The sequence below is a fragment of the Oncorhynchus gorbuscha genome, linkage group LG02 (genome assembly GCF_021184085.1).
Source record: "Oncorhynchus gorbuscha isolate QuinsamMale2020 ecotype Even-year linkage group LG02, OgorEven_v1.0, whole genome shotgun sequence".
Classification (NCBI taxonomy): domain Eukaryota; kingdom Metazoa; phylum Chordata; class Actinopteri; order Salmoniformes; family Salmonidae; genus Oncorhynchus; species Oncorhynchus gorbuscha.
Window position 1 is genome coordinate 22,740,604 of NC_060174.1, and position 20,120 is coordinate 22,760,723.

Consider the following 20,120-nt stretch of genomic DNA (forward strand, 5'->3'; position numbering starts at 1 on the left):
GACTGTTTCAATAACACGGTACCTCATTTTGGTACCTGTCGGCCCCAGCCTCAAACTCAGGTCCTGTATGTACCTAACTGACCTGCTCTGCCCATTCATCGTCATTTACCCATTGTTGTCTGAGCTCTCCTGATCAACAACTGTGATTGCTTTAAGCCTCTCTCTAATGTCAATATGCCTTGTCTACTGCTGCCTTGGCTAGTTCCTATTGTTTTATTTCACAGTAGAGGCCTCAGGACTCTGCTCCAAATGCCTTAGATAGCTGTTTTGTCCCAACCCACACACATGCGGAGACCTCACCGGACTTAACTGCTGCCTCCAGAAACAAAACCTCTCTCATTGTCACTCAACGTCTAGGTTTACCTCCACTGTACTCACATCCCACTATACCATTGCTGGACATTATGCCCTGAATCTATTCTACCACGCCCAGAAAACTGCTCCTTTTATTCTCTGTCCCCAACGCACTAGACGACCAGTTCTTATAGCCTTTAGCAGTATCCTTATCCTACTACTCCTCTGGTGATGTAGAGGTTAACCCAGGCCCTGTAGCCCCCAGTTCCACTTCTATTCCCCAAGTGCTTTCATTTGTTGACTTCTGAAACCGTAAAAGCCTTGGTTTCATGCATGTTAACATCAGAAGCCTCCTCCCTAAGTTTGTTTTATTCACTGCTTTAGCACACTCCGCCAACCCTGATGTCCTAGCCGTGTCTGAATCCTGGCTTGGGAAGGTCACCAAAAATTCTGAAATTTCCATCCCCAACAACAACATTTTCTGCCAAGATAGAACTGGAGACACAATCTACTGCAGAGATAGCCTGCAGAGTTCTGTCATGCTAACCAGGTCTGTGCCCAAACAGGTCAAGCTTCTACTTTTAAAAAATCCACCTTTCCAGAAATAAGTCTCTCACTGTTGCCGCTTGTTTTTGACCCCCATCAGCCCCTAGCTGTACCCTGGACACCATATGTTAATTAATTCTCCCCCATTTATCTTAAGAGTTTGTACTGTTAGGTGACCTAAACTGGGACATGCTTAACACACCGGCCGTTCTACAATCTAAGCTAGATGCCCTCAACCTCACACAAGTTATCAAGGAACCTACCAGGATGGCCTCCCGGGTGGCGCAGTCGTTAAGGGCGCTGTACGGCAGTGCCAGCTGTGCCACCAGACCCTGGGTTCGCGCCCAGGCTCCATCGTAACCAGCCGCGACTGGGAGGTCCGTGGGGCGACGCACAATTGGCATAGGGCCCGGGTTAGGGAGGTATTGGCCAGTAGGGATGTCCTTGTCTCATCGCGCACCAGCGACTCCTGTGGCAGGCCAGGTGCACGGTGTTTCCTCCGACACATTGGTGTGGCTGGCTTCCGTGTTGGATGCGCGCTGCAACTTTTCAGGGAAGTTAGGAAACAATATACACAGGCAGTTAGGAAAGCAAAGGCTAGCTATTTCAAACAGAAATTTGCATCCTGAAGCACAAACTCCAAAAAGTTCTGGGACACTGTAAAGTCCATGGAGAATAAGAGCATCTCCTCCCAGCTGCACAATGCACTGAAGCTAGGAAATACTGTCACCATCGATAAATCTACGATAATCTAGAATTTCAATAAGCATTTTTCTACGGCTGGCCATGCTTTCCACCTGGCTACCAAATCAAATCAAAATCAAATCAAATGTATTTATATAGCCCTTCGTACATCAGCTGATATCTCAAAGTGCTGTACAGAAACCCAGCCTAAAACCCCAAACAGCAAGCAATGCAGGTGTAGAAGCACGATGGCTAGGAAAAACTCCCTAAAAGGCCAAAACCTAGGAAGAAACCTAGAGAGGAACCAGGCTATGTGGGGTGGCCAGTCCTCTTCTGGCTGTGCCGGGAGGAGATTATAACAGAACATGGCCAAGATGATCAAATGTTCATAAATGACCAGCATGGTCAAATAATATTAAGGCAGATCAGTTGAAACTGGAGCAGCAGCACAGTCAGGTGGACTGGGGACAGCAAGGAGTCATCATGTCAGGTAGTCCTGGGGCACGGTCCTAGGGCTCAGGTCCTCCGAGAGAGAGAAAGAAAGAGAGAATTAGAGAGAGCATATGTGGGGTGGCCAGTCCTCTTCTGGCTGTGCCGGGTGGAGATTATAACAGAACATAGCCAAGATGTTCAAATGTTCATAAATAACCAGCATGGTCGAATAATAGTAAGGCAGAACAGTTGAAACTGGAGCAGCAGCATGGTCAGGTGGACTGGGGACAGCAAGGAGTCATCATGTCAGGTAGTCCTGGGGCATGGTCCTAGGGCTCAGGTCAGTTGAAACTGGAGCAGCAGCATGGCCAGGTGGACTGGGGAAAGCAAGGAGTCATCATGTCAGGTAGTCCTGGGGCATGGTCCTAGGGCTCAGGTCCTCCGAGAGAGAGAAAGAAAGAAGGAGAGAATTAGAGAACGCACACTTAGATTCACACAGGACACCGAATAGGACAGGAGAAGTACTCCAGATATAACACACTGACCCTAGCCCCCTGACACAAACTACTGCAGCATAAATACCCCTACCCCGGTCAACAGCTCTGCACTCCCCATAGCAACTTGCCCAAGTCCCCCCCCCCATTTCTCCTTCACCCAAATCCAGATAGCTGATGTTCTGAATGAGTTGCAAAACCTAGACCCCTACAAATCAGCCCGGGCTAGACAATCTGGTCTCTCTCTTTCTTAAAATTATCCGCCGCAATTGTTACAGCCCTTATTACTAGCCTGTTAAACCTTTCTTTCGTATCGTCTGAGATCCATAAAGATTGGAAAGCTGTCGCGGTGATCCCCCTCTTCAAAGGGTGAGACACTCTTGACCCAAACTGCAACAGACCTATATCTATCCTACCCTGTCTTTCTAAAGTCTCCAAAAGCCAAGTTAACAAACAGATCACTGTCTATTTCGAATCCCACCGTACCTTCTCTGCTATGCAATCTGGTTTCCAAGCTGGTCATGGATGCACATCAGCCAGGCTCAAGGTCCTAAACGATATCATAACCACCATCGCTAAAAGACAATACTGTGCAGCCATCTTCATCGACCTGGCCAAGGCTTTCGACTCTGTCAATCACCGCATTCTTATCGGCAGACTCAAAAGCCTTGGTTTCTCTAATGACTGCCTTGCCTGGTTCACCAACTACTTCTCAGATAGAGTTCAGTATGTCAAATCAGAGGGCCTGTTGTACGGACCTCTGGCAGTCTCTATGGGGTGCCACAGGGTTCAATTCTCGGGCCAATAAAATTAAAAGATTAAGATGGGCAAAAGAACACAGACACTGGATAGAGGAACTCTGCCTAGAAGGCCATCATCCCGGAGTCGCCTCTTCATTGTTCACATTGAGACTGGTATTTTGCAGGTACTATTTATTGAAGCTGAGGACTTGTGAGGCATCTGTTTCTCAAACTAGACACTCTAATGTACTTGTCCTCTTGCTCAGTTGTGCACCGGGGCCTCCCACTCTTTCTATTCTGGTTTCTATTCTGGCCAGTTTGTGCTGTTCTGTGAAGGGAGTAGTATACAGCACTGTACCAGATCTTCACTTTCTTGGTCATTTCTGACATGGAATAGCCTTCATTTCTCAGAACAAGAATAGACTGAGAGGTTTCAGAAGAAAGTTATTTGTTTCTGGCCATTTTGAGCCTGTAATCAAATACACAAGACTGGCTAGGCCACTCCAGGACCTTGAGATGCTTCTTACGGAGCCACTCCTTAGTTGCCCTGGCTGTGTGTTTCGGGTCATTGTCATGCTGGAAGACCCAGCCACGACCCATCTTCAATGCTCTTACTGAGGGAAGGAGGTTGTTGGCCAAGATCTCGCAATATATGGCCCCATCCATCCTCCCCTCAATACGGTGCAGTCGTCCTGTCCCCTTTGCAGAAAAGCATCCCCAAAGAATGATGTTTCCATCTCCATGCTTCACGGTTGGGATGGTGTTCTTGTGGTTGTACTAATCCTTCTTCTTCCTCCAAACACGGCGAGTGGAGTTTAGACCAAAGAGCTCTATTTTTGTCTCATCAGACCACATGACCTCCCATTCCTCCTCTGGATCATCCAGATGGTCATTGGCAAACTTTAGACGGGCCTGGACATGCACTGGCTTGAGCAGGTGGACCTTGCGTGCGCTGCAGGATTTTAATCCATGACGGCGTAGTGTGTTACTAATGGGTTTCTTTGAGACTGTGGTCCCAGCTCTCTTCAGGTCATTGACCAGGTCCTGCCGTGTAGTTCTGGGCTGATCCCTCACCTTCCTCATGATATTTGATGCCCCACGAGGTGAGATCTTGCATGGAGCCCCGGACCGAAGGTGATTGACCGTCATCTTGAACTTCTTCCATTTTCTAATAATTGCGCCAACAGTTGTTGCCTTCTCACCAAGCTGCTTGCCTATTGTCCTGTAGCCCATCCCAGCCTTGTGCAGGTCTACAATTTTATCCCTGATGTCCTTACACAGCTCCCTGGTCTTGGCCATTGAGGAGAGGTTGGAGTCTGTTTGATTGAGTGTGTGGACAGGTGTCTTTTATACAGGTAACGAGTTCAAACATGTGCAGTTAATACAGGTAATTAGTGGAGAACAGGAGGGATTCTTAAAGAAAAACTAAACTAACTCTGTAAGAGCTGGAATTCTTACTGGTTGGTAGGTGATCAAATACTTATGTCATGCAATAAAATAAAAATTAATTACGTAAAATTCATACAATGTGTTTTTCTGGATTTTTGTTTTAGATTCTGTCTCTCACAGTTGAAGTGTACACATGATAAAAATGACAGGCCTCTACATGCTTTGTAAGTAGGAAAACCTGCATAATCGGCAGTGTATCAAATACTTGTTCTCCCCACTGTATGTGCCCTTTGTTCACCATGGTGCTGTCGATTATTGTTACAATGTCTGTTTGTGCGTGTGAGTACCTGTCCTGTGCGTTTTGGGCTTTCGTGCCCTTGTGGATTGCACAGATGATTACAGGTCTCATCCCATGAGTTAATCATCGTGTGCATGTGTTATTTATTCGAGGTACTCCTCGCTCTTTTGTTTGGGTTTCAACCCTGTATTTTGTGAACATGTTTGTTTGGTCTTTGTCCCCGTGCCTTTACACGGCACGCCGTCATTTTGGGTGTAATAAAAATTTTAAAACGCATTCCTGCTTCTGTCTCCCGATCCTTCATGCCAACGCGACACACAACAGTTTTCGGCTGTGCTAACATAATTGCGAAATGGTTTTCTAATGATCAATTAGCCTTTTACAATGATAAACTTGGATAATCTAACACAACGTGCCACAGGAGTGATGGTTGCTGATAATGCGCCTCTGTACTCCTATATAGATATTCCATTAAAAAGAAAATGAAAATGCTGTTTTCAGAAACAATAGTAATTTACAACATTAATGTCTACACTGCATTTCTGATCAATTTGATGTTATTTTAATGGACAAAAAATTATTGTAACAAACAAGGACATTTCTAAGTGACCCCAAACTTTTGAACGCTAGTGTAGTTCATTACAAGTGTGTGTGTGCCTACACTCTACAAGAATCTGCCGGTTTTCATCATTTTTTTCTAATTCCTTTTAGCACCCAATACAGTGAGCCAAAATGAAATATGATTTTAAAGCAGTTTCGAGACGCCCACGGCCCCTCCCTCTCTATTCTCTTTCAGTGGTCTATCATCACACCAGCACACAGATATGCTTCAGTCATTTGTTGCCATGGTAACTGCAGCCGACATTCGCCAAAGCAACAGCTCATGTAGTCAAGAGTCTTTAAGGGCTGTAAAAAAAGACTGGAAAGTTAGGAGAGAGAGGGGCAGCGATAAATAGGCAAAAATTATATTTCTCTCTATACCACTTGTATTTCATATACCTTTGACTATTGGATGTTCTTATAGGCACTTTAGTATTGCCAGTGTAACAGTATAGTTTCCGCCCTTCTCCTCGCTCCTAAATGGGCTCGAACCAGGAACACATCGACAACAGCCACCCTCGAAGCAGCGTTACTGTCACAACTCCCACCAAAGGTGGCTCCCCTGCCTGTTCGGGCAGAGCTCGGCATCGCCGGTCTACTAGCTGCCACCCCCTTTTCCTTTTCTGTTTGTTTTATCTTATTGGTTGCACCTGTCTCTTATTTTGTTTTTGATTCAGGACTATTAGGGCCTGTTAGGCCCGCCTGTTTTTGTGCGGGCTTGTTTTCTGTTAGTCAGGTTGTGTGTGTAGTGTTCCTGTCCGTTTGTGCCCTGTGTTGGGTTGGACATTTTTGTGATTATTTCACCTGTTGTTTTGGGGGTTAGCATTGGAAACTGAAATAAAGTCTGGCTTCCCCAGTATCCTCTGCTCTCTGCGTTTGACTCCGCACCCACCACTCCAGGTGTAGTGACAGTAACCCATGCAGAGCAAGTCTCTACTCCAAGTCTCAGAGTGAGTGACGTTTGAAACGCTATTAGCGCGCACACCGCTAACTAGCTAGCCATTTCACATCACATTGTTACACCAACCTAATCTCGGGAGTTGATAGGCTTGAAATCATGAACAGCAGAGCTGCTGACAAAACGCACGAAAGTGCTGTTTGAATGAATCCTTATGAGCCTGCTGGTGCCCACCATCGCTCATTCAGACTGCTCTATCAAATCATAGACTTAATTATAACATAATAACACACAGAAATACAGGCCTTAGGTCATTAATATGGTCAAATCCAAAAACTATCATCTCGAAAACAAAACATTTATTCTTTCAGTGAAATACGGAACCGTTCCGTATTTTATCTAACGGGTGGCATCCATCAGTCTAAATATTCCTGTTACATTGCATAACCTTCAATGTTATGTCATAATTACGTAAAATTCTGGCAAATTAGTTCGCAATGAGCCAGGCGGCCCAAACTGTTGCATTACCCTGACTCTGCGTGCAATGAACGCAAGAGAAGTGACACAATTTCACCTAGTAAATATTGCCTGCTAACCTGGATTTCTTTTAGCTAAATATGCACGTTTAAAAATATATACTTCTGTGTATTGATTTTAAGAAAGGCATTGATGTTTATGGTTAGGTACATGTTGGAGCAACGACAGTCCTTTTTTGAGAATGCGCACTGCATTGATTATATGCAACGCAGGACACGCTAGTAACTAGTAATATCATCAACCATGTGTAGTTATAACTAGTGATTATGATTGATTAAGTTTAATGCTAGCTAGCAACTTACCTTGGCTTCTTACTGCATTCGCGTAACAGGTGGGCTCCTAATGAGGCAGGTGGTTAGAGTGTTGGACTAGTTAACCGTAAGGTTGCAAGATTGAATCCCTGAGCTGACAAGGCAGTTAACCCACCGTTCCTAGGCCGTCATTGAAAATAAGAATCTGACTTGCCTGTAAAAAAAATATAAATAAAAAATAAAAATTGGCGTCCACAATTACCTAATTTATCGGCCATTCTGATTAATCGGTCGACCTCTATTACACACACACACAAACACACACACACGGTCAAAAGTTTGGACACACCTACTCATTCAAGGGTTTTTATTTTGACTTTTTTCAGCATTGTAGAATGATAGTGAAGACATCAAAACTATGAAATAACACATGGAATCATGTAGTAACCAACAAAAAAAATCAAAATTAATTTTATATTTGAGATTCTTCAAATTAGCCACTTGCACACTCTTGGCATTCTCTCAACCAGCTTCACCTGGAATGCGATCCCACATATGCTGAGCACTTGCTGGCTGCTTTTCCTTCACTCTGCGGTCCAACTCATCCTAAACCATCTCAATTGGGTTGAGGTCAAGTGATTGTGCAAAGCACCCCATGCCATTACACCTCCTGTCAGGGTTTACCAGAATTGGACCCAGAAGCAGACCAGGACAAGGTGAGTATAAAGATGGTGAGTATTTATTAATCAATGAGAACGTGGAGGTAGATAGTTCCGGGTGGAGGAGCGGGCAGCGGAGGTGGGTTGATAATATATAATATAATAATATATGCCATTTAGCAGACGCTTTTATCCAAAGCGACTTACAGTCATGTGTGCATACATTCTACGTATGGGTGGTCCCGGGGATCGAACCCACTACCCTGGCGTTACAAGCACCATGCTCTACCAACTGAGCTGGGAGTGGTGGGAGTGGATAGGCAGATCCAATGGATAACAACACACTGGCGATGAGCAGACAGGGATGGGTTATGGGTTCCGGGTGAATGGCTGTAGACAAAACAAACGGCGGTAAGTTAAAGGCAAGAAAGACGTACAAAACAATAAAACAAAACAAAAACTGTCACGCCTTGGTCTTAGTATTTTGTGTTTTCTTTAATTATTTGTTCAGGCCAGGGTGTGACATGGGTTTATTGTATTTTCGTATTGGGGTTTGTAGTATTTGGGATTGCGGCTTAGTAGGGGTGTTGTATAGTCTTGGCTGCCTGAGGCGGTTCTCAATCAGAGTCAGGTGATTCTCGTTGTCTCTGATTGGGAACCGTATTTAGGTAGCCTGGTTTCGCTTTGTATTTCGTGGGTGATTGTTCCTGTCTCTGTGTAGTTTCACCAGATAGGCTGTAATTAGGTTTCACGATCCGGCAGGGAATGGATGTCAGGTCAGAGCTTTTGAAGGGGAGAGGTGATGATCAGGACAGGTGTGCAGATTACTGATGGGATACAGGTGCGGGTGAACATCGATCTCCCAACAAGCTAATTCGCCCGGAAACCAGACAGGGTGCGTTCCAGGACACCGGAAACACACTCCAGGACAGAAACACAGGCAAACACAGACTCAGGAAGCGGGATTCGTGACACCTCCTTCTCCATGCTTCACGGTGGGAACCACACATGCGGAGCTCCGTTCACCTACTCTGCATCTCACAAAGACATGGCGGTTGCAACCAAAAATCTCAAATGTAGACTCAACAGACCAAAGGACAGATTTACACCGGTCTAATGTCTATTGCTCGTGTTTCTTGGCCCAAGCAAGTCGCTTCTTCTTATTGGTGTCATTTAGTAGTGGTGTCTTTGCAGCAATCCGACCATGAAGGCCTGACTCACACAATTTCCCCTGAACAGTTGTTGTTGAGATGTGTCTGTTACTTGAACTCTGTGAAGCATTTATTTTGGTTGCAATTAACTTTAATGAACTTATCCTCTGCAGCAGAGGTAACTCTTGGTCTTCCTTTCCTGTGGTGGTCCTCATGAGAGCCAGTTTCATCATAGCTCTTGATGGTTTTTGCGACTGCACTTGAAGAAACTTTCAGAGTTCTCGAAATTTTCCAGATTGATTTACCTTCATGTTTTTAAGTAATAATGGAGTGTCATTTTTATTTGCTTATTTGAGCTGTTCTTGCTATAATATAGACTTGGTCTTTTACCAAATAGGGCTATCTTCTGTATACCACCCCTACCAACACAACTAATTAGCTCAAACGCAATACGAAGGAAAATAAATTCCACAAATTAACTTAACAATGCACACCTACCTGGCACACAGGCATCCCATCTAGAGCTCTGGAAATGCAAATGCAAATGCACTACGCTAAATGCTAATAGTATTAGTTAAAACTCAAACGTTCATTAAAATACACATGCAGGGTATTGAATTAAAGCTACACTCGTTGTGAATCCAGGCAACAAGTCAGATTTTTAAAATGCTTTTCGGCGAAAGCATGAGAAGCTATTATCTGATTGCATGTAACACCACAAAAGACCCGCAGGGGACGTAAACAAAATAATTAGCTTATTCGGCGCTACACAAACCGCACAATAAAATATAAAACATTCATTACCTTTGACCATCTTCTTTGTTGGCACTCCTAGATGTCCCATAATCACTATTGGGTCTTTTTTTTCTCGATTAAATCGGTCCATATATAGCCTAAATATCGTTCTATGTAGACTGTGTGATAAACAGAAAAAAATAGCGTTTCATAACATAACGTCATTTTTTAAAATTCAAAAAGTCGACGATATACTTTCACAAAACACTTTGAAATACTTTTGTAATGCAACTTTAGGTATTAGTACACGTTAATAAGCGATAAAATTCATCAGGAGGCGATGTAACTTCTATATATTTTTCTGAGTGTGTCTGGAAAAAAACATGGCCGGAGAGATCTCGACCAAAACATCCGGTCGGAGACCGGAGGGAATCGATTCCCTTGAACCGGTTAGACCAAGAATCAAAGCTGAATCAAATGACAAGACTCTAGACAACGTGTGGTAGCTGTAGGCGCTGAAACCTCGGTCTCATGTAATTCGGTTCACTTTGAACAATTCCTGTAAGTAAGCGCAAGGTTATTTATATCCATTTTCAGTGATCAGGTTTTCCTGCGCTATTCGATGAAACTCACGCTCTGTTAAAGTCACAGCCGTGATTTAACCAGTTTTATAAGCGTCTGAGTGTTTTCTATCCACACATACTAATCATATGCATATACTATATTCCTGGCATGAGTAGCAGGGCGCTGAAATGTTGCGCGATTTTTAACAGAATGTTCGAAAAAGTAGAGGGTAGACTGAAGAGGTTAATTGAAATGCATTCCAGGTGACTACCTCATGAATCTGGAGAGAATGCCAAAAGTGTGCAAAGCTGTCATCAAGGCAAAGGGTGGCTACTTTGAAGAATATGTGTGTGTGTGTGTGTGTGTGTGTGTGTGTGTGTGTGTGTGTGTGTGTGTGTGTGTGTGTGTGTGTGTGTGTGTGTGTGTGTGTGTGTGTGTGTGTGTGTGTGTGTGTGTGTGTGTGTGTGTGTGTGTGTGTGTGTGTGTGTGTGTGTGTGTGTGTGTGTGTGTGTGTGTGTGTGTGCGTCACTTCCCAACAAATACTACCACATGAGTTCTCTGATGTTAGATAGAGGCGTACAAAAGATTGGAAGATGAATTGGCTATAACAAACTACAGCATTTGTGCTAACTAGCAAATGTGAATATTTCATTTTGGTGTGTAAATTAACACCACGTCATTCCCCATTTGTCCCCACAACATCACAGTAAAGCCTAATAAATTTGCCAAACTTTTGTCTACTTGGTGTTCCAGACTAGAAAGTGCATTCCTTGGGCAAGGCCAAAGAAAAGTAAGGTCAACATCATGAAAAGAGATGAATATGTGAATCTGTAAGCAGCAGCATGTCGTGACTGAGATTCAGAGAGGGGAAGGTTGTTGACCTTCTGTAGCTCCTCTTTACCACCGGACAGGAGTCCGCCTCCACACTGAGCTGAAGGCTTGCTCAAGCGCACACACACATGCATATAAAAGAGACAGAAAACAAACAGATATGCGCTAAATGATCATAAAAGCCTGTTCCAACACAATGGGCCTCCCATAAGAGCTGCAAATGATAGAGTGAGGAGGTGCATTTTATTCTTTCTCCTCCAGTCCCCTGTTACCCACCATTATCAAAATGAGACAAATTGGCATTCAGCGGAGCTCAGATGCAAATGACAACAAATCTATCACATAAGAGATGCATATTACATTCATCCTCGTGTGTTGAAAATAAATAGATTGGACACCGCTCATCACCGGACTGCTGTTTTCCCCAGTTCATCTCCTTTTCAATTTCAATTACTTCTAGCACTCTCTTCAGCACATATTCTACTTCAAAGACAAAGGGAGTACGATGACTTACTTGTGTAGTCTAATGTGTTGTATTGAGAACCTCTTCTCAGGGTCATACTCAAGCATTCCTGGAAGAAAAATACAAAATAAATTATTGACGGCTTTGTAACCATTTGATGAGATGCATTTATTCCATTCATTATTTCCTTATTTTTGTGCTGTGTTCAAATCAGGGCTTCTTGAAAACAATGAAAAAGACAATTGTGCATAATGACCATTTCCATCAAGGAAAAAAGGGTGTCAATTAAACCCATCTTTACCTTAGAAATGCATTTTCTATCAACTGCATATTCATGATACATCAAAATGATAATTGTTGTGCTAATGTAAAATCACCACAGTGCCATCTACAGCTCCTAAAGAAAAACCTCCAAGATTGAATCACTGCCACTTACTATAAAGTACATTTGAGTGGATGAATTAAGTCCAATAAAGAGGAAAATCTATAATTCTGTGGTCATACCCTTCTTGTAATACTCTTACTACTGCAACTAATGCTTTCATCTCTAATAAGGTTTAATACCATGAAATAGAATATCGGGAGTGCCAGCAGTAGTGTTAGTCAGTCTAGACTCTTACCTCTTAGCAGGCCATAGAGCAGAGGGCCACACTCCTCTGGAACACTGTAGTGTCCCTTTCAAATGTTCTCAAACAGCTTATATATGTTATCCCCTTCAAAAGGTTACAGGCTGGTTGTTATGTTATATCTGAAAGGAAAAATTCAATATATTCCAAAAATAAAATTCAAATTCAAATCAGGCATGAAATAAATATGCCATCTGAAACCATTAATCTGCGAGTGGCCACTCACAGTGTGACACCAGCAGACCAGATGTCCACTTTGAACCCTGAGAAAGTGTCCAGGCCATTGGCAATCTCTGGGGGCTGGAAGGCAGGAGAGCCCTGGCTCGTACAACATGTGTCATCCTCCGTAAACGGGTGCAGCGCCTGAGAGGGAGAACACCAGGGGGACACAGACATCATCAGAAGGGCCCAGAGCTTTTCTTGGGCAAGTCTCTTGTTTTGGGGTTTGCAAATGTAGCCCACTGATGTTGAACTATGCCCAAATTGAAATGCAATAAAGTTGACATCAAAAACTATTAGAGAATATAATTACCTCTACTACACCCAGGTCAGAGATCTTTAGTGCACCGTCCGTCGTCAGCAGTAGATTCCCTGGTTTAATATCTTTATGAACTATTCCCTGGCCGTGCAAAACTTCCAAGCCATCTAGCAGCTGACAAAAGTACCTGGGTAAAAAGAGAAATGTATACAGTTGAAGTCAGAAGTTCACATACATCTTAGCCAAATACATTTAACCTCAGTTTTCACAATTCCTGACATTTAATCCAAGTAAAAATAATGTTTTAGGTTAGTTAGGATCACCGCTTTATTTTAAGAATGTGAAATGTCAGAATACTAGTAGAGAGAATGATTAATTTCAGCTTTTATTTCTTTCATCATATTCCTAGTGGGTCAGAAGTTTACATACACTCAATTAGTATTTGGTAGCAATGCCTTTAAATTGTTTAACTTGGGTCAAACGTTTTGGGTAGCCTTCCACAAGCTTCCCACAATAAATTGGGTGAATTTTGGCCTATTCATCCTGACAGAGCTGGTGTAACTGAGTCAGGTTTGTAGGCCTCCTTGCTCGCACACACTTTTTCAGTTCTGCCCACAAATTTTCTATAGGATTGAGGTCAGGGCTTTGTGATGGCCACTCCAATACCTTGACCTATTTTTCCTTAAGCCATTTTGCCACAATTTTGGAAGTATGCTGGCGGCCTCTGAACAGGCAGTTAACCCACTGTTCCTAGGCCGTCATTGAAAATAAGAATTTGTTCTTAACTGACTTGCCTAGTTAAATAAAGGTAAAATAAATACAAATTAAAAATAATAAAATTGTCCATTTGGAAGACCCATTTGCGACCAAGCTTTAACTTCCTGACTGATGTCTTGAGATGTTGCTTCAATATATCCACATAATTTATCCTCCTCATGATGCCATCTATTTTGTGAAGTGCACCAGTCCCTCCTGCAGAAAAGCACCCCCACAACATAATGCTGCCACCCCCGTGCTTCACTGTTGGGACGGTGTTCTTCGGCTTGCAAGCCTTCGCCTTTTTCCTCCGAACATAACTATGGTCATTATGGCCAAAAAGTTATATTTTTGTTTCATCAGACCAGAGGACATTTCTCCAAAAAGTACAATCTTCGTCCCCATGTGCAGTTGCAAACTGTAGTCTGGCTTTTTTTATGGTGGTTTTGGAGAAGCGGCTTCTTCCTTGCTGAGTGACCTTACAGGTTATGTTGATATAGGACTAATTTTTACTGTGGATATAGATACTTCTGTACCCGTTTCCTCCAGCATCTTCACAAGGTCCTCTGCTGTTGTTCTGGGATTGATTTGCACTTTTTGCACTAAAGTACGTTCATCTCTAGGAGACAGAACACGTCTCCTTCTTGAGCGGTATGATGGCTGCGTGGTCCCATGGTGTTTGTACTTGCGTGCTATTCCATGTACAGATGAACGTGGTAACTTCAGGCATTTGGAAATTGCTCCCAAGGACCTGTGGTCTACAATTTTTTTCTGAGGTCTTGGCTGATTTCCCCATGATGTCAGCAAAGGAGCACTGAGTGTGAAGGTAGGCCTTGAAATACATCCAAACGTACACCTCCAATTGACTCACATTATGTCAATTAGCCTATCAGAAGCTTCTAAAGCCATGACATTATTTTCTGGAATTTTCAAAGCTGTTTAAATGCACAGTCAACTTAGTGTATGTAAACTTCTGACCCACTGGAATTGTGATACAGTGAATTATAAGTGAAATAATCTGTCTGATGTCCTAACCGACTTGTTAACAACAAATTTGTGGAGTTTTAATGACTCCAACCTAAGTGTATGTAAACTTCTGTCTTCAACTGTGTCTGTATTAACTTCGGTGTTTGGTCAGATATCTTCAAGCCACATATCTACAATTATTGAATTGAGATGAAAGATAAACATACCCATGAGCTTGAAAAACTAGAAACCTTTTCTCATCAACACTGTCCAACATCTCCTGCATTCCACATACACAATTTTCCATCACCATATACATAAGCAGAGTCAAGGAAAAGAGACAAGGTGGCAATTGTTTCATACTGGTAACCTAACAAGGTATCAAAACGAAAGTGCTATATTTTCATCACCAAAGGATTTGTATTAATTCAACACAAATGACCTTGAATACTGTCTACATTACTGATCAATATGTGGTTGACTGACTAGTTACTAATCCATCAAACTAGCTAGACACACAAAATATCATCAATCCAAGATAACTCTGGAAAAATACAATTTGTCCCTAAGAATAAATTGATCTTCCTGAATGGACCGAAGATGAGACAATGAAAGTGTACAAATGGATTGTGAAATTGAATGTCAAAACAATACTAAATTCTGTATTCACAGTTCTCAGGGTCACTTATAGAAGGCACTTATCTAACCAGCAGCCCCAGCCAGAGAGGAAGAAGAGCAGGGAGGAGAGAGACATGAAAGGTGGGGATATTTCCATCCTGTTGGATTGGGGAGGGCTGGTTGGTTGGGTAAACAGGCAGGTCTATGACAGTAGGAGGCAGTTAGTCACGACTGCGTCAGTGTTCCTCTCTCCCAAGGAGGGGGAAGGGGGGGCCCAGTCAGCCCACAGTATGCGCTTCACACCCATATTAGAACCCCCATTAACTAACCGCTGGAGGGACTTCACATGACCGGTGAGAAAGGCACAGGAAGGAGCGGGAGAGAGGAAAAGGGAAGGGAGAGGGGGGCTGCCCTCATTGCCGGTTCAATCAGTAACACACATTAGGAGTAAATTGAATGAATAGATGATGCAGCTGGGCTGCAGTCAGACGGGGCTGAAGGAGCACTCACCACTGCTGGGCCCATCTGACGTAGGAGCCATGGGCTTTCAGACAGGGGGTGGCCGGGCGGGCGGAAAGAACATTTTTGAGAGGCAAATTATTTGTGTTTTTAAAGGTAGAATTCTACGTATTCACACTTCTGGCTCTGTGCAAAAAGACAGGTAACAAAAACATATGGTTCCGTGTTGCTTTTAGAAACTTTTTTGCAACTATTCTCAGAGTTTTTTTAGAAGCAGAAGCCAGAGCTCTCACGCCCTTAACAGATTTGTGTTCCAGACAAATAACTCAGTCACGTTTTTCATCACTGCTCTTTTACAGCCGCAATGCAAAGTGACCTGTGAGCCACAATGTTCCAACAGAGCATGCTGCAGATGAAAAGAACAGACCCCTTGACACTAAATTATAAACACAAACACGTGTCGCTAGACAAAGCGGAGCCATTCCATTAAGTCAATCTAGCTAGTATGACTCAGCAACTAAAATGAAAACCATGTCATAACTTCCTATAATATGTTCTCACCTCAACAATTACGTGGTCTAAAATGTAAATTGGGATTTATTTTTTTACTTGACTGAACATTGGCTGAATCATTCATGGTCTAAACTGTACTAAATCAATTGGGGAGACCCTTTTAATGTCCGACACAAAGGGTAATGAGTGTTTTATGTGGTGTAGAGCGGCAGACTTCTAAGGACAAGCCAGAGATTATTCGAATCAAAGAGTGAGTGAGTTGGGGGGAGGAAGAGAGCAGAAGGTAAAGGCCTTGTGAAGTTAGTTAGTCCATCTAATACTGAGGGTCATGTTGCCGTATTCCCCCAACAGGACAACAGAGACCTCGTGTGGTCATACCACTAAATTACAGCAACATGACATTTCCGGTGAAAGTTACTATTGGTGCATTGAAACTCATTTGAAGGACATTGCACACTTGTCTTTACAGTTGATCTGCGTAGCTTACTCTACTGTTCCATGGGAAAACAATAATTCCCTAACTGTGAGAAAAGTAGCCGCAAAATAGACTCGCATATCCCACTATCCACACATTATAATGCTTGGACAAATCTTATGCAGTGCTTTGAAGTCTTCGTTAGTACGATTTGTACAACTAATGAGACATCACTATGATTTAGATAGACTCCTGCTAAAGAATAAAAACACAATCATCATTTTTAAAGGATATATCTTTTGCTTCTCCTCATTATACAAAACCTCGACCAACTGGATAATATTATTGTGCCTCAATCTTCTTAACAGCTGAATCTCTCTGTAAGGAAAATGTTTTTTTAAACTGTTTAGATATATGGCATTGGGAAAACTGAATTAATTTCACTACGAAATAATTATGCAGTTTCATCAGCACTGATAACAACAAAAAACACAGAGGGCGAAAGTAATTTGTACAACCTCAACGTTGTTTTATCTTCTGACCTTCTAAAGGCAGGATTTAGTGAGAAAACCATAAGTACTCTTAAAAAGCTCAATTTAATCACTTCAAATAATTGTGGTTACTATTACTCTCAGTGATTCTTAAAAGGCACAGTAACACCTGAGGTACATGCACTGTACTTCCGGCGCCGACAGAGATGGCCGCCTCGCTTCGCGTTCCTAGGAAACTATGCAGTTTTTTGTTTTTTTTACGTGTTATTTCTTACATTAGTACCCCAGGTCATCTTAGGTTTCATTACATACAGTCGAGAAGAATTACTGAATATATGATCAGCGTCAACTCACCATCAGTACGACCAAGAATATGTTTTCCGCAACGCGGATCCTGTGTTCTGCCTTACAAACAGGACAACGGAATGGATCGCATGCAGCGACCCAAGAAAACGACTCCGAAAAAGAGGGAAATGTAGCGGTCTTCTGGTCAGACTCCGAAAAAGGGCACATCGCGCACCACTCCCCAGCATTCTTCTTGCCAATGTCCAGTCTCTTGACAACAAGGTTGACGAAATCCGAGCAAGGGTGGCATTCCAGAGGGACATCAGAGACTGCAAAGTTCTCTGCTTCACGGAAACATGGCTTACTGGGAAGACGCTATCCGATGCGGTGCAGCCAATGGGTGTCTCCACGCATCGCGCCGACAGAAACAAACATCTTTCTGGTAAGAAGAGTGGCGGGGGCGTATGCCTCATGACTAACGAGACATGGTGTGATGAAGGAAACATACAGGAACTCAAATCCTTCTGTTCACCTGATTTAGAATTCCTCACAATCAAATGTAGACCGCATTATCTTCCAAGAGAATTCTCATCGATTATAATCACAGCCGTATATATCCCCCCCCAAGCAGACACATTGATGGCTCTGAACGAACTTTATTTAACTCTTTGCAAACTGGAAACCATTTATCCGGAGGCTGCATTCATTGTAGCTGGGGATTTTAACAAAGCTAATCTGAAAACAAGACTCCCTAAATTTTATCAGCATATCGATTTGGCAACCAGGGGTGGTAAATCCTTGGATCATTGTTACTCTAACTTCCGCGACGCATATAAGGCCCTGCCCCGCCCCCCTTTCGGAAAAGCTGACCACGACTCCATTTTGTTGATCCCTGCCTACAGGCAGAAACTAAAACAAGAGGCTCCCACTCTGAGGTCTGTCCAACGCTGGTCAGACCAAGCTGACTCCACACTCCAAGACTGCTTCCATCACGTGGACTGGGACATGTTTCGTATTGCGTCAGATAAAAATATTGACGAATACGCTGATTCGGTGTGCGAGTTCATTAGAACGTGCGTCGAAGATGTCGTTCCCATAGCAATGATAAAAACATTCCCTAACCAGAAACCGTGGGTTGATGGCAGCATTCGCGTGAAACTGAAAGCGCGAACCACTGCTTTTAATCAGGGCAAGGTGTCTGGCAACATGACCGAATACAAACAGTGCAGCTATTCCCTCCGCAAGGCTATTAAACAAGCTAAGCGTCAGTACAGAGACAAAGTGGAATCTCAATTCAACGGCTCAGACACAAGAGGCATGTGGCAGGGTCTACAGTCAATCACGGACTACAAGAAGAAACCCAGCCCAGTCACGGACCAGGATGTCTTGCTCCCAGGCAGACTAAATAACTTTTTTGCCCGCTTTGAGGAAAATACAGTGCCACTGACACGGCCTGCAACGAAAACATGCGGTCTCTCCTTCACTGCAGCCGAGGTGAGTAAGACATTTAAACGTGTTAACCCTCGCAAGGCTGCAGGCCCAGACGGCATCCCCAGCCGCGCCCTCAGAGCATGCGCAGACCAGCTGGCCGGTGTGTTTACGGACATATTCAATCAATCCCTATACCAGTCTGCTGTTCCCACATGCTTCAAGAGGGCCACCATTGTTCCTGTTCCCAAGAAAGCTAAGGTAACTGAGCTAAACGACTACCGCCCCGTAGCACTCACTTCCGTCATCATGAAGTGCTTTGAGAGACTAGTCAAGGACCATATCACCTCCACCCTACCTGACACCCTAGACCCACTCCAATTTGCTTACCGCCCAAATAGGTCTACAGACAATGCAATCTCAACCACACTGCACACTGTGTCATGTTTTGTCTTATATTGTCTTGTCATTTTGCTTTCCCTTCTGTTCGTTTTCCCCCTGCTGGTCTTTTTAGGTTCGTTCCCTTTTTTCTCTCTCCCTCCCTCTCTCTCTTCTCTCTATCGTTCCGTTCCTGCTCCCAGCTGTTCCTATTCCCCTAATCAATCATCTAATCTTTCCACACCTGTTCCCTATCTTGTCCTCTGATTAGAGTCCCTATTTCTCCCCTTGTTTTCCGTTTCTGTCCTGTCGGATCCTTGTATATTGTTCACCGTGCTGTGTCTGTGTCTCGCCCTGTCGTGTCGTGTTTCCCTCAGATGCTGCGTGGTGAGCAGGTGTCTGAGTCTGCTACGGTCAGTGCCTTCCCGAGGCAACCTACAGTTTATGGTCGAGTCTCCAGTCTGTCCTCGTCATTACGAGTGGAATTGTTTTTATGCTTTGTTTACTGCTCCGATTTGTCTAGGAGTTTTGCATATTTCCTTTACTGGAATAAAGACTCTGTTTTCGCCAAGTCGCTTTTGGGTCCTCATTCACCTGCATAACACACTGCCCTAACCCAACCCACCTGGACAAGAGGAATACCTATGTGAGAATGCTGTTCATCGACTACAGCTCGGCATTCAACACCATAGTACCCTCCAAGCTCGTCATCAAGCTCGAGACCCTGGGTCTCGACCCCGCCCTGTGCAACTGGGTACTGGACTTCCTGACAGGCCGCCCCCAGGTGGTGAGGGTAGGCAACAACATCTCCTCCCCGCTGATCCTCAACACGGGCACCCCACAAGGGTGCGTTCTGAGCCCTCTCCTGTACTCCCTGTTCACCCACGACTGCGTGGCCACGCACGCCTCCAACTCAATCATCAAGTTTGCGGACGACACAACAGTGGTAGGCTTGATTACCAACAACGACGAGACGGCCTACAGGGAGGAGGTGAGGGCCCTCGGAGTGTGGTGTCAGGAAAATAACCTCACACTCAACGTCAACAAAACTAAGGAGATGATTGTGGACTTCAGGAAACAGCAGAGGGAACACCCCCCTATCCACATCGATGGAACAGTAGTGGAGAGGGTAGCAAGTTTT

The 20,120-nt window shown here is 43.8% G+C and overlaps 1 pseudogene; it reads right to left on the minus strand.

Annotated features, from left to right (window-relative positions):
• LOC123999321 overlaps positions 1 to 20,120 on the minus strand; it is a 61,963-nt pseudogene that overhangs the window by 35,629 nt on the left and 6,214 nt on the right.